The sequence below is a fragment of the Hyla sarda genome, chromosome 5 (assembly GCF_029499605.1).
Source record: "Hyla sarda isolate aHylSar1 chromosome 5, aHylSar1.hap1, whole genome shotgun sequence".
Classification (NCBI taxonomy): domain Eukaryota; kingdom Metazoa; phylum Chordata; class Amphibia; order Anura; family Hylidae; genus Hyla; species Hyla sarda.
The window spans coordinates 34,762,760-34,787,376 of record NC_079193.1 but is presented as its reverse complement, the minus strand read 5'-3'; the positions used below and the strand labels follow the sequence as shown (position 1 = coordinate 34,787,376).

The 24,617-nt window shown below is 43.4% G+C and overlaps 1 protein-coding gene and 1 long non-coding RNA gene across 14 annotated transcripts in view; one reads left to right on the top strand and one right to left on the bottom strand.

Moving 5' to 3' along the window:
• Positions 1–24,617, bottom strand: part of MALRD1 (MAM and LDL receptor class A domain containing 1) — a 551,665-nt gene that overhangs the window by 347,032 nt on the left and 180,016 nt on the right. The gene's annotated exons all lie outside the window — the stretch shown is intronic.
• Positions 231–22,972, top strand: LOC130273060 (uncharacterized). Its single transcript, XR_008843857.1, has 3 exons — positions 231–377; positions 2,775–2,936; positions 22,909–22,972. It is a non-coding gene; the product is annotated as an uncharacterized LOC130273060 (long non-coding RNA).

Genomic DNA, 24,617 nt, shown 5'->3' with positions numbered 1-24,617 from the left:
ATTGCTAAAAAACCACTGAAGGATTCACATGGCACCCTAGATGGGAATCTCTGGTTAATAGAGCTGCTGGAAATAATCAATTACAACTCATAGGTCACCTTTTGGCAACCCAAAAATATATTCCACAATGTAGGACCAGATTAGGTAGATAGCACAAGATTTTAACTCATCATGTGTTCACAATTAATAAAGAATTATACACTTTTTTTTTTTATTCACTGAAGCTTATCGGTACAGCTCACCCTCCCGTCTAGACCGCGACCCGGACAAGACCGGACCCAGGTCTCCTGACGATAATGGACAAAGGAAGCAAAGTCCAGCTCAGTCTCAAAGCAATGCGTGTAGTTTATTCAGCAATCAGCCAACATGGAGAACAGGTGACGTGTTTCGGCCACGATAGGTAGCCTTAGTCATACAATACACAGACATTCGTGAAAGGAAAGGAAATTCAAAAAGAAAAGAACTTCCTCTGTAACATACAGCAGCTGATAAGTACTGGAAAGATTGGGATTTTTTAATATAAGTAATTTACAAATCTGTTTAACTTTCTGGCACCAGTTGATTTAAAAGAAAATGTTTTCCAGTGGAGTACCCCTTTAAGTAATGTCAGCAACATTAACCTACAGTCTCCAATAGAGCCCATTGGCTTACGCTGACTCTAAACCATCCATAGAAATAGATGATCATACTACAGATTGCCTGAATTTTGGACAGATCTAAAACCAACCATGGGTTCTTTGCAGTGTACAGTATATACAATAAGAATATATTTAATTATGTCAGATTTATTGTAACAGGAATATACCGACTTAGATTAAATAAACATGCACAAAGCATCCGTAATATTGATAGCTGTAGCCAGATTATGATACACTATAAAATATATTGCTTAGGGATTTGGGGACCAATATAGATAAATATGTAATGTCTGTAATCATTCTTTTCTATTAGACCTAATATTTTTGATGTTATAAACTTTATGACTGACTGTAGATATAATCTTATAAAAGGAAATAAATGTCTGTCTCTTTCAAGAGCCTTAAACAAAAGCACATGTTCTACAGGATCATGTTTGTTATTAGAATCTACTGTATATGCTTTCCATATGTTCTCCTCTGTCTGCTTATACATTCTGGGTGGTTCATACATTATTGATGTATATAAAATATATCAGTTAAACGAAGGCAAACGTAGAGGAAAGTGGGTCCTATAGCAAGATCAAAGATGAAGCCCACATTATCATTGTAACAAGACAGGGTGGTGCGTGTTGATCCTCTAACCTAGCTATTGCAAAAAATAAAAAAAAAGTTAAAAGGGGTACTCCACCGGCCAGCGTTCGGAAGTAAATGTTTTGAACGCTGTTTTCGTGCTGTTGGAGTCGGCCACGCCCCTCTTGATGTCACGGGCACACCCCCTCAATGTAAGTCTATGGGAGGGGGCGTGACGCCCCTCCCATAGACTTGCATTGAGGGGGCGTGGTCAACCCCCCACAGCACGAAAACAGCGTTCGGAACATTTACTTCCGAATACTGGCAAGTGGAATACCCCTTTAAAGAGGTTCTCCGCCACTAGTCATCTTATCTCCTATCCAAAGGAAAGAGGATAAGTTGTCTGATCGCAGGGGTTGTCTCTGGGACCCCAGCGATCTCCGCGCAGAACCCAGCTTGGGGCGTGGCATGACATATAACCTATCCCTTCGGATAGGGGATAAGATGTCTAATGACAGAGTACCCCTTTAAAGGGGTTATCTGGGAAGCAGAAAAGGTCTTACCTCCGCTTACCTCCACCCTATACATGTCTCAGAAGTATACCATCTGAAACTGAGAAGGCGCAGTGCCAGTTGGAATGTAATGCGTGGGCAGCATCGGCAACATGGTCAGTTATTGGTCATAACGTGCGGGCATGGTTTTACATTGTGACTGGCAGCTGCGGCCTCTCATCTTGGATGGTATACTTCTGAGACATTCTGAGGATAGAAGTGAGTGCCAGAGAGCAGAACAGGCAGCACTTTTCTGCTCCCCAGACAACCTCTTTAAAGTAGCTTCACACATAAGATAGTGCCCAGTCTACAGCTATCTTTCCAGATTTCCTCATGTATATGAACGTTTGGCTCAACAATAGGCATAAGCCACTGACATACCCCTTTGGCAATGGGTCTTATCTCTCTAAAAACAAAAAGGGGCAGGTCAAACAAATTGAACATTCCTAATCCTTCTCTTCTCAAACATCGTCTTCAGGGGAGAGTCGGGAGACCATATGCACATTAAATGGTCTTGTGGTCCCGGGTTTACTTGCTTCTAGTCTGCACCCTATTGTTGAGATGTGGATCTCGATCAAGGATGGTCTTCTCAAAGAGTAGGGGCTGATTTAGAATTGCAAATGCACCAAAATTCTGGCACAATTTTTGGCAAAAATAGTTTACACCACATTGATCATGTATTTTAGACACGATTATGCCTTGTCTGATAAAGGAACGCGTCTTTGATTAAAAGGCACGTGCCCTGAGTTTGAGGGCCTTTGCTAAGGTGTTGTCAGGTTTTTTTTTAGATGCATTTATCATTTGTGACTTTTTAAAAAGTTGCAACATTTTGAGGTAATTGCAGAAATCCACAAGACGAAAAAAAAAACAAGTGCATTGAAAAAGGCATTTTTTTCATCATACAATATGTTTAAGTTAAGGAATTTTATATAAGTATAAATGAAAAGGGACAAGCTTATAAAACAGAGATAAATGACGGCTAGGTTCACACACTGCATTTTGTTTCCATTTAGAGGGGATTATTCAGGATTACAAAAACAGAGCTGATTTCTTCAAAAACAGCACCACCATACAGAAGTGTCCCTTGTATCACTACAAGAGGTGACTGACTGTCACATGCGATTGCTCTCCAGATTATCACACCAGCAGTTGGGGCAGCCGTCGTTCTACAGCAAAGGTAGGCCTTGATATCTGAAACTGACCCTTGTTGGATCCCAAACAGAACTTGGATTTGCCTCTAAAGATTTGTCACTAAACATTTGTGCTACAGTTCCAATCTGCCAAATCTGGAACCTGGTTCATTTCTTAGCCTTCACAAGAGTGTTTGCCTGCAGGTTGGAGTTCCAGAGGAGCTCACTAACCAAAAATAGATATTTTGGGGATATTTATTAAAACCTGTCCAGAGGAAAAGTTGCTGAGTTGCCCATAGCAACCAATCAGATCGCTTCTTTCTTTTTTTAAAAGGCCTCTGAAACATGAAAGCCGCGATCTGATTGGTTGCTATGGGCAACTCAGCAACTTTTCCTCTGGACAGGTTTTGATAAATCTCCCCCACTGTGCCTGGAGGACATGTGAGTGGGTGGAGCTCAGCAGTATTAAAACTATTGGGGCTGAAGGACCTGTAAGTGGGCGGAGCTCAGTAGTATAGAAGAGATTGTGGCTGAAGGACCTGTAATAATGGTCTTGTGACAGGAGTGGCTAGAGCTCAGCAGTAGAATAGGATATGTGGTGGTAAATGACCTGTGAAGATAACCATGTGACAGGAGTGTTCGGAGCTCAGCAGTAGGAGAGGATAAGTGGTGGTGCAGGACCTGTAATGATGATCATGTGACAGAAGTGTGGGGCCAGCAGAAGGAGAGTGAGAAGTGGAGTTAAAAAAAAAAAGTGGAGGTCGCATGTTTTGAGGGGGCCCGAATAGGTTAATGACTCCATACCCTGTATACCATGTATTCTGGGCCTGGGCAAAATCCTCACAGGAAAACATTTTGCCTCAGTCTCTGCAAGTTTACCTACAAAATTGTAGAGTTTTGAGTCCCCACTGTCCCAGGCAATTGACTTGTTCCCCCCCCCCCCCCTTTTACAATTTAGCTGTCTAAAGAGGCCAGAGCTGCAGCCACTTCCTTTTCAATATGGTACACCAGTTTCTACTTGTTGAATTAGATAGGGGTGTAAACAATAAAGAGGCTGCAGCACTCACCAATATGTATATGTACCGTTTTATAATTGCCCCTTCTATGTTTTGTCTGCGCCCTCCTCCCCCAAGGGAAGGTGCTACCTGTGTCTGGATGTTGGACAATGAAACTGTGGGAGCTGCTCACGATCCTCTCTTTTGGTGGTTTGTCTGGGTTGTCCGGAGCCTGCTCTCCATGTTTGTGCCCTCAAGTACCCAGTGCTCCAAACATCTCTTAACACATCAGTCGGTATGTCTAACAGTCAACAATCTGTCACTAAGACACTACACCACCCAACAAGTAGCCTCTGAGAGACCTTTTAAAGGGCAGTGGGGGAAGCACCTTCATGCCCTTTTGCAGCAAGAACCAGTGTCTAATCAGACCACACCTATAATAATTTACATAGCTGTCTGAGACATAGCCACATGCTGTTTTGCAGCAATTCGACATTTCTATCTGGCTGCATTACTTTGAGGTGTACTTAAAGCATATTTCCTAAACTAACTTAGATTAAATTCCCTAACTACTCCTAACACCTCTCCTGCCCTTCAAATTTTTTTACAGAACTTTAAAAAGCTCTGTATCATACCTTTCCCCTTGCTCACATTGTGTGAGCTCCCAGCAGGAGAAAGTGGGCGTTCCCGAGCAGGCGTGCACTTTCTGAGTTTGGTCTCCTTCCAGGCCGGGAGGAGACCAAACTAACTGTTTGACTTGCGGCAGGGAACACAACAGAGCCAACTAGTGGCCATTTTTTCAATCACATTAAAAACATAGAAAGGTTGAGAATTTTAACAGCAAGTGAATAGCAAAGTGTCTTATCATTACATAAGGAACAATGTATTAAAAGTTTAGTTTAGTGACAGGTACTCTTTAAGATTCGGGCACAACAGCCCCTGCAAGGGTGTGAGCTATAAACACAGTTCAGAGACCCATGTACTCTTCAGGTCTCCCAGCTTATGAAATGCCACGACGACATCTACGGCAGCGGCACACCAGAATATGTAAAAGAAATCTGTAAATCATGACAAAAATAATTACAAAACTAATTTTGAGCCATAACAGGCTTAAATTCATGTTTGGTCTGTTGTGGTATCATATGCCGAATAAAGGATTCGAAAAGCGTTATTTCAAGGCGGTCGGTGCAGCAGAAAAACTTTAAAGACAGGACAATTAACATTTTAGAAATGCTATTCGTATGATTATGCATCAGACTGCTTATTCCACCAATCAAACCATGCGTGTGAACACACGAAAAAGATCATTTAGCTGCTTTTAAATTCCTGTCCCCTTTACTTCCTTACCTACCGCATTCGCCCGCAATAATCTATCCACGGTTTGACTTTTCTACAGAGGACTTAATGCATATGCATAGAAATTACTAATGTAAAGCTAACTGTGGTGTCGATAGAACTCATCTGAATACATGTAATTCTATTCTTCTTTTTCCGGCTGTATGTAGCTGAGCCGAGCGCCCGCCTGCTTTCTTATTGTTTGAATGCTATAAATAATTCTGTATTTAAAATTCTTCATGAATATGATAATTGATGCATACTAAAATCCTGCGCCTGGAAGTTCCTCTGATGGATTGCCTCGGGTGTCGGGTTAAGGTTCGCTGTGATTTGTATTTCTAAAATAAATTTGAACTTTTTCACATGGCAATAAAATATTAGCGCTAATAGGGGGGGGGGGGACACGTCTGTCGAGGCCTTATTTGAAAGGGTAATAATTGGGGTTACGGCATAGGAGAGTACAAGAATGCCCAAAGAAATCCACTGGAAGTATAGGGATTGAAGAAGTGTTTCCCGACCAGGCTGCCTCAAGCTGTTAAAAAACTAACACTCCCAGCATGCCCAAACTGGAGGCCTGCCTTTTTGTGATCAGTAACCTGTGGGGGACAGGAAGCAAGTACATGATTTCCCTGCAGCACTCCCACAGGAGAAATGCAGTATTGCACAGATATCTTAGTAACCAAATCTGTGCATTGGTGCCCTCCACAACTTGCAGAGCACTGCAGTATATGATGTTTTGTAAATTCCCTACACATATCCATATGGCCACATATAACCAACACTTGCCTGTTCCCCCACAGGTAAATGGATTGCTTGTGAGATCACTTAATTAGATCAGTGATCTCTTAACTGCAAGCCTCCAGCAGTTGCAAAATAACAACTCCCAGCATGCCCAGACAACCAACGGCTGTCCAGCATGCTGGGAGTTATAGTTTTGCAACAGCTGGAGCACCATGGATGGGAAACACTGGACTAAAGGGATAAGCTTAAAAAACTATGAGAACTACCCTTGTCTATAGCCTGGATCTGGTACTGCGGCTTAGCCTCTAAAGATTGGGTGCACAGAAATGTGCTGATGGCTATACTGGGATCTTTTCTTTTTGGAACACAGAGCTCTCTGCTGAATCACGAGCACAGTGCTCTCTGCTGACATCTCTGTCCATTTTAAGAACTGTCCAGAGTAGGAGAAAATCCCCAAAGCAAACATGCCGCTCTGAACAGTTCCTAAAATGGACAGAGATGTCAGCAGAGAGCACTGTGCTCGTGATGTCAGCAGAGAGCCCTGTGTTCCAAAAAGAAAAGCATTTATTCTGTAGTATTCAGCAGCAAGTAAGTACTGGAAGGATTAAGATTTTTTAATAGAAGTAATTTACAAATCTGGTTAACTTTCTGGCAACAGTACATTTAAAAAAAAAAAAAAAAAACACTGAGTACCCCTTTAAAATTAACTGGTGCCAGAAAGTTAAACAGATTTGTAAATTACTTCTATTTAAAAATCTTAATTCTTCCAGTACTTATCAGCTGCTGTATGCTTCAGAGGAAGTTATTTTCTTTTTGAATTTACTTTCTGTCTGACCACAGTGCTCTCTGCTGACACCTCTGTCCATGTCAGGGACTGCCCAGAGCAGGATAGGTTTGTTATGGGGATTTGCTCCTAAAATGGACAAAGGGGTCAGCAGAGAGCACTGTGGTCAGACAGAAAGGAAATTCAAAAAGAAAAGAACTTCCTCTGAAGCATACAGCAGCTGATAAGTACTGGACGGATTATGATTTTTAAATAGAAGTAATTTACAAATCTGTTTAACGTTCTAGTACCAGTTGATTTTTAAAAAAAATTCCAGGGGAGTACCCCTTTAAGTGTGCAAAAAATTTGGATCCAAGGGTAGCTATGCAAGAAGGGTGTCACCAAGTTATCTTCACCAGTATTTTACAATGCAGTACATATGATACTTGAGCTGATGACCACAATGTGTCTAGGACCAGCCTAAAGCCCTGCCAGATCCCAGACAGGCTATGAGCTCCTTAAACAGCTTCACTTGAAAACCACCTCTTTTGATAGGACTTAGGAGAGATCCAGGGTGTATATATACTGTAGATACGTTAATGTGAGACCTAGTCAATGGAAGTAGAAGAGACCAGGCAAACCTTGTCACTCTCTCACTAGTCTCCACTCCACTTCCCTCTAGTTAAAGGGGTACTCTGGGGGGCGGGGGGGGGGGGGGGGGGGGGATTCAAATCAACTGGTTCCAGAAAGTTAAAACAGGCTTTTAAATTACTTCTATTAAAAATTCTTAATCCTTCCAGTACTTATCAGCTGCTGTATACAACAGAGGAAGTTGTGTAGTTCTTTTCAGTCTGTCCACATTGCTCTCTGCTGACACTTCTGTCCATGTCAGGAACTGTTCAGAGTAGGAGTAAATCCCCATAGCAAACCTCTCCGGCTCTGGACAGTTCATGACATAGTCAGGGGAGGTAGCAGAGAGCATGGTGGTCAGACTGAAAAGAACTACACAACTTCCTCTGGAGCATACAACAGCTGATAAGCTGTCACCAGTTGATTTGAAAAAAAAAAAAAAAAATAATAATATATAGTTTTCCACCAAAGTACCGCTTTTAGAGGGAGGTTGGGCTCTGGAGGATCCACCCGCACACTAGATCTTTCTATAATGCAAAGTAAATTAAGTAATGTTAGTTATTGGGGCATTTTCTATCTAGGTGGCTGCATACCACCTTTACAGATTTGACATATTTGACCACATAATAAAAAATTAAAAAATAGTAATGACACTGAAACCAAACAACAACCAAAATAATCTAGAAAGCAGGATCTGTAGTGGGATTATCAATAAAACCATGAGTACTTAACTAAACTGTCCCTAATACCCCCCTATCTGTCCCTGACTCTCACCGACACTATCCTTGCATTTATTTTCTGTTCAAACAGCAGCTAAATACCTTTTCTTATGGTATCCCTGCTGCTCATGCTGATGGCCATGTGTGAGTAAGAAAGGGGGTGTGGCCCAGCAGTTGCGACATCATCTGAAGCCTGCCTGGGCTCACTTCCACCCTTCCTCCTATCTTATGTGCAATAAAATGTAACTTACTTGCAGAGCTATATAAGACCTCGATCAGGCTAGGAGAAGGCAGACCAGATCCTTCCATTACTGAATAGCAGCACTGCACTGACATTTGGCCAGCGCACGTTGGCTCTTCTCAGGGGACGGAGCCTGATAATGCAGCCGGCCATGTCAGGAGCACACGCCATGCTGTGCTGCGGTCACAGCGCTCGCTACCGCCTGTCTGATTGACAAAGAGTGAGCAGCGCTGTGATTGTCACGTGTCCCGGCTGCAGTCTGAGATTTCGGACTCATTCCAGGGCAGCATGAGTCTGAAATCTATAAGAGACTAGTGGCTGGTTCATGTAGGGAGACCCCTAGTGGTGGGTTTTTCTAACTGAAATTCAAATTACATAAGGAAATAAACATTTTTTTTTTCAACAACATACATTTAGAAAGTTGTGAGAAATACATTAGTGTACAATATATAAAAACTTTCTTTAATACCTATATTGTAGCAGCAATACCACATACAATCTCTATTTTATTTTATTATTATTAAGTACAGAACATTTAACTGTTGGTTAACCCCTTAAGGACTGAGCCCTTTTTCACCTTAAGGACTCAGCCATTTTTTGCAATTCTGACCACTGTCACTTTAAACATTAATAACTCTGGAATGCTTTTAGTTATCAATCTGATTCCGAAATTGTTTTTTTGTGACATATTCTACTTTAACATAGTGGTAAAATTTGTTGGCAACTTGCATCCTTTCTTGGTGAAAAATCCCAAAATTTGCTGAAAAATTAGAAAATTTTTCATTTTTCTAACTTTGAAGCTCTCTGCTTGTAAGGAAAATGGATATTCCAAATATTTTTTTTTTTATTCACATATACAATATGTCTACTTTATGTTTGCATCATAAAATTGACGTGTTTTTACTTTTGGAAGACACCAGAGGGCTTCAAAGTTCAGCAGCAATTTTCCAATTTTTCACAAAATTTTGAAACTCGTTTTTTTTCAGGGACCAGTTCAGGTTTGAAGTGGATTTGAAGGGTCTTCATATTAGAAATACCCCATAAAAGACCCCATTATAAAAACTGCACTGCCCAAAGTATTCAAAATGACATTCAGTCAGCGTTTTAACCCTTTAGGTGTTTCACAGGAATAGCAGCAAAGTGAAGGAGAAAATTCACAATCTTCATTTTTTACACTCGCATGTTTTTGTAGACCCAATTTTTGAATTTTTGTAAGGGGTAAAAAGGAGAAAAATTCTACTTGTATTTGAAACCCAATTTTTCTCGAGTAAGCACATACCTCATATGTCTATGTTAATTGTTCGGCGGGCGCAGTAGAGGGCTCAGAAGGGAAGGAGCGACAAATGGTTTTTGGGGGGCATGTCACATTTAGGAAGCCCCTATGATGCCATAACAGCAAAAAACCCCACATGGCATACCATTTTGGAAACTAGACCCCTCGGGGAACATAACAAGGGGTAAAGTGAACCTTAATACCCTACAGGTGATTCACGACTTTTGCATATGTAAAAAAAAAAAAAAAAATTCCCTAAAATGCTTGGTTTCCCAAAAGTTTTACATTTTTAAAAAGGGTAATAGCAGAAAATACCCCCCAAAATTTGAAGCCCAATTTCTCCCGATTCAGAAAACACCCCATATGGGGGTGAAAAGTGCTCTGCTGGCGCACTACAGGTCTCAGAAGAGAAGGAGTCACATTTGGCTTTTTTGAAGGAAATTTTGCTCTGGGGGCATGCCGCATTTAGGAAGCCCCTATGGTGCCAGAACAGCAAAAAACCCCACATGGCATACCATTTTGGAAACTAGACCCCTTGGGGAACGTAACAAGGGGTAATGTGAACCTTAATACCCCACAGGGGTTTCACAACTTTTGCATATGTAAAAAAAAAAAAATTACCTAAAATGCTTGGTTTCCCAAAAAATTTACATTTTTACAAAGGGTTAAAGCAGAAAATACCCCCCAAAATGTGAAGCCCAATTTCTCCCGATTCAGAAAACACCCCATATGGGGGTGAAAAGTGCTCTGCTGGCGCACTACAGGTCTCAGAAGAGAAGGTGTCACATTTGGCTTTTTGAAAACAAATTTTGCTCTGGGGGCATGCCGCATTTAGGAAGCCCCCATGGTGCCAGAACAGCAAAAAAAAAAAACCACATGGCATACCATTTTGGAAACTAGACCCCTCGGGGAACGTAACAAGGGGTTAAGTGAACCTTAATACCCCACAGGTGTTTCACGACTTTTGCATATGTAAAAAAAAAAAAATATTTTTTTTACCTAAAATGCCTCTTTTCCCAAAAATTTTACATTTTTAAAAAGGGTAAAAGCAGAAAATACCCCCCAAAATTTGTAACACAATTTCTCCCGAGTACGGCGATACCCCATATGTGGCCCTAAACTGTTGCCTTGAAATACGACAGGGCTCCAAAGTGAGAGCGCCATGCGCATTTGAGGCCTAAATTAGAGACTTGCATAGGGGTGGACATAGGGGTATTCTACGCCAGTGATTCCCAAACAGGGTGCCTCCAGCTGTTGTAAAACTCCCAGCATGCCTAGGCAGTCCGTGGCTATCTGGCAATACTGGGAGTAGTTGTTTTGAAACAGCTGGAGGCTCCGTTTTGGAAAAAGTGGCGTACCAGACGTTTTTCCTTTTTATTGGGGAGGGGGGCTGTGTATGGGTATGTGTATATGTAGTGTTTTTTTACTTTTTATTTTATTTTGTGTTAGTGTAGTGTAGTGTTTTTAGGGTACAGTCACACGGGCGGGGGTTCACAGTAGTTTCTCGCTGGCAGTTTGAGCTGCGGCAGAAAATTTGCTGCAGCTCAAACTTGCAGCCGGATACTTACTGTAATCCTCCGCCCATGTGAGTGTACCCTGTACGTTCACATTGGGGGGGGGGGGGAGAAACAACCAGCTGTTGCAAAACTACAACTCCCAGCATGTACGGTCTATCAGTGCATGCTGGGAGTTGTAGTTTTGCAACCGCTGGAGGCTCAGTTTTGGAAACAGTGGCGTACCAGACGTTTTTCATTTTTATTGGGGAGGGGAGGGGGGTTGTATAGGGGTATGTGTATGCATAGTGTTTTTTACTTTTTATTGTGTGTTAGTGTAGTGTTTTTAGGGTACAGTCGCATGGGCGGGGGGTTCACAGTAGTTTCTCGCTGGCAGTTTGAGCTGCGGCAGAAAATTTGCTGCAGCTCAAACTTGCAGCCGGATACTTACTGTAATCCTCCGCCCATGTGAGTGTACCCTGTACATTCACATTGGGGGGGGGGGGAGAAACATCCAGCTGTTGCAAAACTACAACTCCCAGCATGTACGGTCTATCAGTGCATGCTGGGAGTTGTAGTTTTGCAACAGCTGGAGGCACACTGGTTGTGAATCACCGAGTTTGGTAACAAACTCAGTGTTTTGCAACCAGTGTGCCTTCAGCTGTTGCAAAAGCTACAACCCCCAGCATGTACGGACAGCGGAAGGGCATGCTGGGTCTTGTAGTTATGCAACAGCTGGAGGCATACTACTTTGGCTGGGGATGCTGGGGACTGTAGTTATGCAACAGCTGGAGACACACTGGTTTGCTACATAACTCAGTGTGCCTTCAGCTGTTGCAAAACTACAACTCCCAGCAGTCACCGACAGCCAACGGGCATGCTGGGAGTTGTAGTTATGCAACCAGCAGATGCACTACTACAACTCCCAGCATGCACTTTAGCTGTTTGTGCAAGCTGGGAGTTGTAGTTACACAACAGCTGAAGGCACACTGAGTTATGTAGCAAACCAGTGTGTCTCCAGCTGTTGCATAACTACAGTCCCCAGCATCCCCAGCCAAAGTAGTATGCCTCCAGCTGTTGCATAACTACAAGACCCAGCATGCCCATAAGGGCATGCTGGGAGTTGTGGTGGTCTGCCTCCTGCTGTTGCATAACTACAGTTCCCAGCATGCCCTTTTTGCATGCTGGAAGCTGTTGCTAAGCAACAGCAGGAGGCTGTCACTCACCTCCAACGATCCAGCCGCATGAGGTCAGTCCCTCGTCGTCGCCGCCGCCGCGGCCGTCGCTCCTGGGGCCCCGATCCCAATATTGACGCCGGGGATCGGGGTCCCCAGCACCTGGGGTGCACGTCCCGCACCCGCTCACGTCCTCCGGAAGAGGGGCGGAGCGGGTTGCGGGAGTGACACCGGCAGCAGGCGCCCTGATTGGTCGGCCGGGAATCCGGCCGACGAATCAGGGCGATCGTGAGGTGGCACCAGTGCCACCTCACCCCTGCAGGCTCTGGCTGTTCGGGGCCGTCGGAGACGGCCCCGAACAGCCTGTAATTCCGGGTCACCGGGTCACTGGAGACCCGATTGACCCGGAATCTGCCGCAGATCGCTGGACTGAATTGTCCAGCGATCTGCGGCCATCGCCGACATGGGGGGCATAATGACCCCCTGGGCGATATGCCCCGATGCCTGCTGAACGATTTCAGCAGGCATTGGGCACCGGCTCCCCTCCAGCTAGCGGCGGGGGGGCCGGGATTTGACAGGACGTACTCAAACGTCCTGAGTCCTTAAGGACTCGGAAAAGGGGCCGTTTGAGTACGTCCTGCGTCCTTAAGGGGTTAAATCTGTTTTGTCAAACAAGGATACATAAAAAAAAAGAAAAAAAAAGTAAATAATGGCTGCAATTCCATTGTTCTAGCTGTCTTATGTGGCACAACACAGAATATAGGCCGAGGAAAACATCCATAATTGCTTCTTTTATTTACTCCTGCCATCAGAACTTCAAATGGCTGCAAATGATGAAATTGTGGCTTTTACTTCAGGTGATTTTCCTGCATTCACAAAAGAACCATTTAAACATGTTTGTTCGAGGCGTTTCACTTAACAAGTATCAAAAGAAATCATTGACAAACGCAAATGACGGCTTCACAGGCTTATAATTTATTGCACTAAGGAAATAATGTTCTGAGCATTCTGTGTGATGCCTTATGGTACTTTGCCTACATTCCTATGTATCTCAATTATATGCTTTATGTTTTATGCTTTTTAATAAAAGAAAAAAGAGGGAGAAAGACCTGTGCAGGATAGCAAAGTACTTCAAGTGCAGCATAATAAATAAAAGCCATTGGACAAAATCCGAATTGCAATGAGGCTTGTCACAATGGAAGACATCTTGGAATTCCCATCTCCTTAAAAGGGTGTTCCAGTTTTTTTTTTCTTCTATTTGACTGTGCTACAGGTGCTGTTAAGTTAGTGTAGTTCATTATATAGTGTCTGTACCTGTGTTTGGTGGCTGGTCTCACATTTTTATGTGATCTTTGCCCCAGATGTTTATTTGAAACAGGCAGCAGTGTGGCCCGAGACAATGCATCACTAGTAAGGTGTTAAAAGGGCGCATGTCTGTGCTTCAACCAGTGGGTGGGAGAGAGATCACTCTCCACAGGGATGCAGGGAATTGTAGTTTCAAGTACAACATTCATGAAAGTGAGCATGCTTGTGCTGCAATGGGTGGAGTGGCTGATGTGTGGGAGGGAGATAAGTCACCTCCCACCTAGAAACAAGGGATTCTGGGACTTGTATTTGGAGAGAGGGCAAAGAAACAGAATTTGTGTTCGGGGCTTCACACTCGTGCTCGTGGTTATAGTAATACATACGTACCTTTATGGAAACATTACACTAAACCTAACGGTCAGATTTGTGCCCAATGACCGCGACGGAGGGCATGCCTTTAGTGGGCATGCCCTGTAGTGATTGTTTGAAAAAAAAAGAGGGAGGGTTGGGAGGGGTCCGACGGACATCCCGAACGCCCCTCCCGTAGGAGCAGGGGCGTTATATACCCCCGCCCCTACCTATCTCTACTAGACGCCCCGCCTGGACGTGTGGGGGGGGCGGAGATACTCACGCCCCTCACACAAATTCAGCCAATAGGCTTCCCACTTGTGTTCGGGGCTTCACACTCATGCTCGTGGTTATAGTAATACATACGTACCTTTATGGAAACATTACACTAAACCTAACGGTCAGATTTGTGCCCAATGACCGCGACGGAGGGCACGCCTTTAGTGGGCAAAAAATGAACCTGGTAGGCATAAAAGGGGGCAAAAATAAACTATTAGAAAATGACACACAGCATGCTACCTGACTGACCTGGGGAAGGTAACCTTGTGGAGCCATATCTCCTGTAGTCAACTACCCTCGAATAGGCAACTTGCCTGACTAAACCATACCTTCAACTGATAAGCTGCCTACTTAGTGATCTTGGGAGTGACGCCCGCTGCGATTTACCGACCCTTACATGGCCAACATGCCCGTAGACATGACCAGTCCCCGCGCAACCTACATGCCCATAGACGCTAGGGTTCTATACGTGAACCATCATGCCTGTGGACTAAACAGATCCCGCGTACCATCGTGACTATGGATGTGTCAGATCCTGCACAACCATTGTGGCTTTTTAATTTTATCTGATTTATTTTATTTCCGTTCTTTGCAACCACCTGTGTGTCATGAAATTATTTCTGTGAAAACAACGTGTCCGTGACAATACCTTCGCAGTGTATGCTCCTGCAGGCATGGCAGGTATGAAGCGTACATAAGCACCTACGTGCCGTGATGTAGTTGCTCGGAAGACATGTTCGTAATAACAATTGCGCAGTGCCCTCCCCTGCAGACGTGGCAGGTAGAACGGGTATACAACAGCCTGTGAAGCGTGATGTTGTTGCTCTGAAGACGTGTCAGTAGCAACGATTACATGGTGCATCCCTCTGCAGACGTGGCAGATATATCGGGTATACAACAGCCTATGACTCGAGATGTTATTGCTCTGAAGATGTGTCAGTAACAATAACCTGCGTTGTGCTTCCCCCTGCAGACGTGGCAGGAATAAAGGGTAAACAACCACCTGTGTGTCGTAATTTTATTGCTCTGAAGATGAGTCAGTAACAATAACCTGCATGGTGCCTCCCCCTGCAGACGTGGCAGGCATAACGGGTAAACAACCACCTATGTGTCGAAACATTATTGCTCTGAAGATGTGTCAGTAACAATAACTTGTGTAGTGCCTGCCCCTGCAGACGTGGCAGGCATAGCGGGTAAACCACCACCTATGTGTCGTATAGTTATTGCTCTGAAGATGTGTCAGTAGCAATAACCTGCGTGGTGCCTCCCCCTGCAGACGTGGCAGGCATAAAGGGTAAACAACCACCTGTGTGTCGTAATGTTATTGCTCTGAAGAGGAGTCAGTAACAATAACCTGCATGGTGCCTCCCCCTGCAGACGTGGCAGGCATAACGGTTAAACAACCACCTACGTGTCGAAATAGTATTGCTCTGAGATGTTTCAGTAACAATAACTTGTGTAGTGCCTCCCCCTGCAGACGTGGAAGGCATAGCGGGTAAACCACCACCTATGTGTCGTATAGTTATTGCTCTGGATATGTGTCAGTAGCAATTATTTATGTCATAACGACCCCTGCAGACGTAGCAGGCATAACAGGTAAACCAACCACCTGTGTCGTATAGTTCTTGCTCTGAAGACATGTCAGTAGCAACTAACTATGTGATACCGAACCCTGCGGACGTGGCAGGCATAATGGGTAACAATCACCTGTCTGTCGAGATTATGTTGCTCTGAAGGTGTATCGTATGTTGAGAAACCGCTTATGTGTCATGATGTTATTGCTTGAGACGTGTCTGCGACAACTTGTTGAAGAGGCTGACTATCAGATGCCAGCGTATAGTGCTAACATGTAATCGTGATACTGACTTGGTGACTACAAGGGTGCAACTACTCCAGTAACCTGTATGACCTATCAGCTGCGGAAAACCAGTATAACCGCGTGGTGGCGTATACCCGTGATACTAACTGTGTGGTGGCAATGAGTGAGACTGTCTTGGTGGCGTACATCACACCATTAGAAAGTGGTTGTATTCGGAACTTCCGGTGAACTAACAGATGTGTGGAAGACAAGTGCGTGCTTACAACGTCTAACACCCGAGCAGGGTGACGGCTATAGTAGTAAGAGTGTATTGTTGAATGTATCGATGTGACGGGACCGTCAGGAGTATGCCTGTAAATTCTAGCATCATCATCTGTGTGTAACTGAACTGATGCAAGCTAATGACCTGTGAATCATGTTGCAATCGAACTTACATTATTGTATTATATCTAAGTATGTATGCCCTGAGAGAATGCTGTGTGGTTACATAACGTGAATACTACAAATGTATAACACAGCATGCTATGAGCGTATGTACCATGTAACGGTATGGACATGTGTACCGAGATGCGTGAAGTACTGTATAAGCTATGACCGTGTGTACCGTGTAAATGCTGTGGCGTGTGCATGGTATGACTATGAGTGTATGAGCTGTATTCAACGAGCACATTTACCTAATAATTATGTGAATGTATACAGAACATAGATGCCGATCACTGTGCATAGTACTACTATGAACGTGTGAGCACCTGAACAGCACCGACGCCACAAGCACACATGCAGCACCACTGCCATGGGCATGAAACACCAAGCCAGGAGTGCGTGCATAGCACCAACGCCAAGGATGCATGTGCCATATAATACAATGAACGTGTGAACAAAAGAGCGTGTGAGCCGTGTGATGCCAAGAACTTGTGAACAGTGTACATGCTATGAGCGCGGGAATGGTATAAAGTCAACAAATTCCCAGTACAAATGCCACGAGCGAATGGCAGTGTGAAAGCTATGAACGTACCACAGTATAATACCATGGGCAATGGACAGTATGAATGCCATGAGCGTGAAGACCGTAACGCCACAACATATGAACCAGTATAAACTATGTGTGTGAACCGTCTGAAGCCCCGAGCGTGTGAAACCCGAACAGTATGAACACTATAAGCATGCAATCGGTATGAATGCCAGGGACGTATGAGAATGAATGCCATAAGCCTATGCAGAGTATAACTGGCACGAGCGTAACGACAGTATAACTACTATGTCTCACGACCAGTATGAATGCCACCATCATATCGACAGTATGTTCCTTGAGTGAATGAATACCATGAGCACCTAACAACGTATAGCCATGACATACAGACTGTAAAAACCTTGAGCATACGCACAGCATGAATGCCATAACGGAGCGAGCAATAGCAGTGGCATAAGCGTAGAACAGCATGAATACTATGTGTGCCCGCCCAGTGGGTGTTCCACAGCATGTACATGGAATGTCATGAATGTAAGAACAGTGTGAATGCCATGTATGAACAGCATGAAACAGTGTAGAAGTCCTGAACATAACAGTATGGATGTCCGGTAGAACAGTATGGATGCGTGCAGTATAAAAGACTTGATAGTTTGAATGTCAAGAGAACGAAATGTTATGATTGTGTGTACAGTAAGCCAAGAGCGTATACACAGTATAAATGTCAAACGTGAGGACGGTATAAGCAATTGAGCGTGTGAATCGAGTGAAATGCTGTTAGTGTATGAACAGTATAACGCCACGAGCGTATGGACACTATACAAGCCATGAGTAAAAAGAAAGCCATGAGCGTGTGAACCGTATAACTGCTGTGAGCGTATGGACAGTGTAAATGCCGTGAGTGCCTGTACAGTATGGAAAGCCCTGAGCGTGTAAACAGTATGAATGCCATGAGCGTGTAAACAGCATGAATGCCATGAGCGTGTGAACAGCATGAATGCCATGAGCGTGTGAACAGTATGAATGCCATGAGCGTGTGAACAGTATGAATGCCATGAATGTATGAACAGTATGAATGCCATGAATGTGTTAAACAATATGACACCATGCCATATGCTTGTCACGGTAATGCATTGAATTTGATTAGTTGCGTCCTCTGTTTGTGGTATGCGTCCGTAAGTGTGTGCCCTGATGTGGCTATCTTAGACGGCTTGATCGAGATGGATTTTTTTTTTTTTTTTTTTTTTTTAAGTGTGGTATAACTATATCGTGGTGTATGTATGTGGTATAACTATATTGTGGTGTATGTGTGTGGTATAACTATATCATGGTGTATGTGTGTGGTATAACTATATCATGGTGCATGCGTGCGATGACTTGTGTAATGTGTGCACAGCAATTATGTTGAAGCACCCGCATGGAACATCCGTATCTTGTTATAATTGTCACCGCTACATAAGATTTATGAAGGAACAACTATGTACTGGAGTATGGCGATACGTACGTCAGTAGCCCCCTACGCTCATCACGGAAATAACATCAACACAAGCTATGAGTGAATGCACGGCAAATGCCAACAGTGAACAAATGGTGTAATGCTGTGGAGGAACTGACAGAAAAATGCTATGCATGAAGGCAGCACTGCCCAGAGCATGCAACAAATGCTGAAGAATGCAGAGTATAAATGCACGCACCAAGCTTGGAGAATACATAGTATAGACGTACACACAAAATGCATGATGACAGTCAGATGATATGATAAATGCATTCACCCCTGCGCAGAAAGCGATATAATGCAAATTAGCTTAAGCAGATGAAGCCTGAAAATGAACCGGGTGGACTGTATGAAACTACCTTGAAATTAAACTAATGTACTGAGCGTATTTATACAAAATTAAAACGACATGTCAGGGTAGGAGGGAGCCAACTATGTTTGAGAGGAGGGGGAATCCCTGAGTGCCGTGACTTGTAGCGTGTCCCCACAAACAGTACCGGCGCCAAAGACATCCGCTGTGACCCCAAGGATTCCCAACCTCCCAATCAGCTATGGACAGGGGGGGGGGCAGGCAGGCTTAATCCAGCAAGGTATAGGTTAGCTGTGGAATTGCCTGCTGGCCAACAACCCTGCACTGCTCCTGAAAACTCGTGGCGTGGCTCGAGCTGGCATCCCCGTGTGAATGAACGGCCCATGTTCCATTTGCGCAGCGTGGCAGTAGCCGGCCATTTACAAAAGTGCGGCACATGATTGACCAGGACCGGGCTGATCGGGGGTCCCCTCGGTCTCCAGCTTACCTCCGAAACCGAGGATAACAAAGCTACACAACCCCCGATCAGTCCCGGCCACTTACCCCTCTCTCGCTGCCGCTCACTCTATCGGTTCCGGTCAGCTGACTCGACTAGTCAGCTGATCAGCTGGCAGTGCAGAACTCGTGGCGTCCGACGGACATCCCGAACGCCCCTCCCGTAGGAGCAGGGGCGTTATATACCCCCGCCCCTACCTATCTCTACTAGACGCCCCGCCTGGACATGTGGGGGGGGGGGGGGGGGGCGGAGATACTCACGCCCCTCACACAAATTCAGCCAATAGGCTTCCCACATAGCCAGTTCATATAAACAAAGCAGCAGCGTTATAGGGGACTCATGACAAGGCCATTTACCACCAATACGAGCATGTATCCTTTCTGAGCATGCCCATTACTGTCAAGCAGGTAAGTACTAAAATCCCCTTATGGTGGATAACCCATTTAATTCTAAAGAGACGGTTCAAGTTATAGTCCCATACACATCTGCTCCTCTTTGGTGTTTATTGTTATTTACTCATCATTAAAATTGATTAAAAGTAGCATAAAAATGAGCTCAGCTGTTTACCATCTCACAGAGGAAGACTTTTATTTGTCCTTCAGTTGGTAAAAAATAAATAAAAATACACACAGGGTATGATTTACCTGTGCAAGAATTCTGGTGCAATTTGTGCCAATAAAAATTAGTACTATGACTTGTGCTACATTAATTATGTGCTTCAGACACTTTTTACATACTATTGTGCCTCACCTGACAAAGGGGCATGCATTCATTCCCTATGGGGGGGGGGGGGGGGGGAGGGTCAGCCTAAATGTTCAACTTGTTCATGCACTATTCTGGCATAAAGTAAGCCTACTAAAAGTCAGTCTGTACTCTACAGTGCAAATTTAAACTACAAAGATGACAAATTTGCCCAACAGCTTGAGCATCTGTGATACATCTGTTGCATTTGAAGACTGTCCCATAGTTTCCGCTGTGTAAAGGTGGCCATATACTTTCAATTGCTGTTGGCTATTGGCTATGACTCCTGACCCCTTCATACACTTTAACTTTCGGCTTGGCTGAATGTTCATATGTTCTCAATGGAAGAAGAACAATCTAACATGTCCAACACTTCTCTCCACTGATATCATCTGTTGCAGAAGATTCAGGAGGCCCCCATGTATATTAGTCAGTCAGTCCCGCTAGATTGGTCGGCTTTTTCTATGTGTATATAGGCCTTAAGGTGGTCATACATTTTCAATAACTGCTGTATCTCCCGACTTCAACTTACATGTACTGTATATGTTGGGCATGGGTAAACTTTAATGTGTTCTCTTTGAGAAAGGGAGCTCAGACAACTCAGGTGGCAGCTTATCCCTCCCAGAACAAGAGGGTCAGGCAGTGAAATTGCAACATGCTCAACACTTCCCCCTACATCACCATCTGTCGTTAAAGAGTCGGGAGGCCATCATGTACCTTAGACAGCCGGCTGAACCCCCCAAAAAGGGCGTGTTCAAATCCAACATGCCAGACCCTTCCCTTCCCATCGCTAAAGAGTTGGGTGGCCATCGTATACCTAAGAATGTTAGCTGAATACACCGAAGAGGGCGGGTTCAAATCCAACATGCCTAACCCTTCCCTCTGCTGTCACCATCTGTCGTTGGAGAGTTGGGAAGTCATCATGTACCTTAGACAACCGGCTAAACCCACCAAAAATGGTAGATTCAAATCCAACACGCTCAACCCTTCCCTCAGCCGTCACCATCTGTCATTAGAGAGTAGGAAAGCCATCGTGTACCTCAGACAGCCGCATGTGGGTTCAGACAATTTTAGTCTAAGGTGTTTGAGCACATTTAAAAATTAGTATTAGTAAATTTCCCTCTAAACTCCTTAAAAACCATCAACAACCATCTACAATGCTGTTGAACATCAACTGGAAGATCTTTCAGTTTAACACTTTACTATCCTTAGATACATTCTTTCAGAATATATTATATGGCTTTTTTAACCACGGGTTTTTCCATTTTTGCACTTTCCTTTTTTCCACAAAAAAAATCACCTTCTAAAAATCAAAATGCTTTCCATTTTGCACCTACAGACTCATATGAGGGCTTATGTTTTGCACCACCAATTGTACTTTGGAATGACATCAATCATTTTATCAGAAAATTTACGGCGAACCCGGCCAAAAAATATTTATGGGGCAAAATTGGAAAAAAATGCTATTTTGTAAATTTTGGGGGCTTCAGATTCTACGCAGTGCACTTTTTGGTAAAGATTACACCATATATTTATTCTGTAGGTCTATATGATTACAATGACACCCAATTCATATAGGTTTTTCTTTATTTTACTACTTAAAAAATGTTTTAACTACATGCACCAAAATTAGTATGTTTAAAATTGTCCTCTAACTTTTAAATTTTTCCGTATACCGGGTGGTATGAGGGCTCATTTTTTGCGCAGTGATCTGAAGTTTTTATTGGTACCATTTTTGATCATACTTTTTGATTGCTTTTTATTCATTTTTTATAGTAAAAAAAGTGACGAAAAATACACTATTTTTGAAATTTTTTTACGGACATCCCATTTACCATGCGGTTTGTTTAATTATATATTTTTATAGTTTAGACATTTACGCATGCGGCAATACCACATATGTTTATATTTATTTCTATTTACATGTTGTTGTTTTTTTATGGGAAAAGGGGGGTAATTTAAACTTTTATTAGGGAATGGGTTAAATCACATTTATTAACTCTTTTTTTTACCCTTTTTTTTTTTGCAATGTTATAGCCCCCATAGGGGAATATAATATGCATTTCAATGATTGAATACACTGATCAATGTTATGCCATAGCATTGCATTGATCACTGTTATCGGCACTCCACTGCTCCTGCCTGGATCTCAGGCTTGGAGCAATCAAGTGTTGATCGGACAGCCGGAAGAATGGTAAGAAGACTCCCGCTGTCCTCTCAGCGGTTCGGGACACCACAATTTCACTGCGGCAGTCCCGAATAGCTCAGCTGAGCTAACCGGCAGTGTATTCTCCCGTTTTAGACGCCGCAATCAACTTTGATCACGGCGTTTAAAGGGTTAGTGCCGGACATCAGCAATGGCGACATTGGCGATGTCCGGTATTAACCACGAAGATACGAAGCGCGCTTCACATTACAGGAGCTGACCACAAACTTAAATATACGTGCGTGGTTGTTAAGGGGTTAATCAACTAAACATACTGACTGCAAGATGCCAAAGACAGCTGAGAACAAAAGACAAGATGGGATATCTAAAAAAGGTTAACCAAGATAAGAAACTCATTGCTGCTTTACTTAAAACAAAGTGGCCCCTACAATTCACTTCAGTGGAGCTGTGCTGCCTGCAACACCAAGCACAAGTCATAAATAGGTATAGCATTGTGACTGTATTAAGAATAAACAAAAAACTATTCAAATTTAAGGAAACTTTTAAATCTTACTTGTTGCTCTGAGTAAGGCGAGGTCAGTGTTTTCCAAAAAGTTTATCTCCTGCTGTTGCAAAACTACAAACTCCCAGCATGCCCAGACAGCCAACAGCAGCTCAGGCATGCTGGGAGTTGTAGTTTTGCAACAGCTGGAGACACACTCATTTTTTTTTTTGCATATGTAAAAAGAAAGCAGCATCATGGTGGACTCACAACACAGCCATTTAGCCCCAAGACAAACATGGATCCTTCCTAAGCATGTCCATTACTGTCTGGCAGGTAAGTCCTTAAGTCACCTTACGTGTGATAACCCCTTTAATTCACTATCACTGTAGCAAAAATGCAATTAAAGTAGCCTAGTAAAGAAAATTGATGATCACTTTGGAGTACACGTTGTTTGTCACCAAGCTCATTGTACAAGACCTACTGAAAAGAGGAGTTCTCCTGTAGGACCACATTATCCCTGCTTACTCTTACTCTAAAAACTATGTAATTCGCTATCACTGTGGCATTACGTGATCTATACTCGGTGAGTGCTTAGAGCCAAAAGTTATGATTCCAAGAGGGGTTCTCCCACCACTCCTTTACTCCAAAATGAAGCTCAATGTGACATTTTCCTTAACTGTGCTCTAAATATCTTTAATAAAATGTATTTTATAAAGAAAAGATTAAAATTGTAGAAAAAGAAACACGGTTCAGTTGTTTCACTCTCTACCTCCCCTAAACCACAGGGCCCAGCATTGCATGGATCATAAATATTGCTCCAAGATTTGGCTTCATCCGGTCTATCACGGGATGAGATCTGTAATTATTTCTTGTATGTTAAAGGTCTATTCGGAAACCATAAACCATAAGCATAGACAATGACTTGTTGATGTTTCCCAAGCATTTGGAATGTAAATGATAGCTTTAATTCTATTCCTTCTGCCAAGTCGTAATCAGACGTGACATTCGCTATAGATGAGGATGCTTAGAATTTCACTGCCATCTATGGGGACATCCCGCGGAGCCTTGAGCTAATGTCATAAAGTGGTGTTTTTAGTTTTGCATATGCAGACGGCCATATGCATTGCAGTTCTGTACCGGTCATCCAGATAGAACACACAGTCATATTATCATACACTTCCACATTTTTTATGTCTGCTAGCCATGTACCGCCATGTAAGAAAAGGAGTGTGCTAAGCTCCATCGGATGCCGTATGGCTGTTATATTTCTTATAAAATTAATGGACACTAAAAAAAATCACATCCATGCTGAGTAAATAAGCAAAATCAGGAGATAGTGGTCGGCACTTCGGTGTCGGTGGTGCACGTGGCAATGTCCCACTAGTAATAATAAAAAAGGCACAGCACTCACCAAAGGCCGTAGTGAAGGTGATTTTTTTTATTCACCTGTCAGGATAGAAACAGGACGCGTTTCGGCAGTATGCCTTCCTCTGCTGTCTTAGACAGCAGAGGAAGGTATACTGCAGAAACATGTCCTGTTTCTATCCTGACATGTGAATAAAAGATTCACTTTCACTGCAGCCTTTGGTGAGTGCTGTGCCTTTTTTCTTATTACGAGTAAATAAGCAAAAACCTATGCTTCTAGGAAGAACGACTGGTCTTGAGGCAGAAAACCTACCAATAGGGGACTACTCAAACAACTCTGATATTCTGTCACAGCAGAAAGAGGGGTGTCCCCAGCTCGGTAGACCCCTCTGTAAGTCTGTGCATGAGGTCATTCCCAGATGCCCATGTATGCAGAATATCTGTCCAATACTAAGGAACAATCCAGGCGAAACTGGTTCAGCAGGTGACCTTTAAGGGCCCTAAAACATGGACCATGTGCAATGGACCCAACAATCAGCCAGAGAAGGAGCTTGTTCATCAGCCGATCACATGATTTTGACATGTTT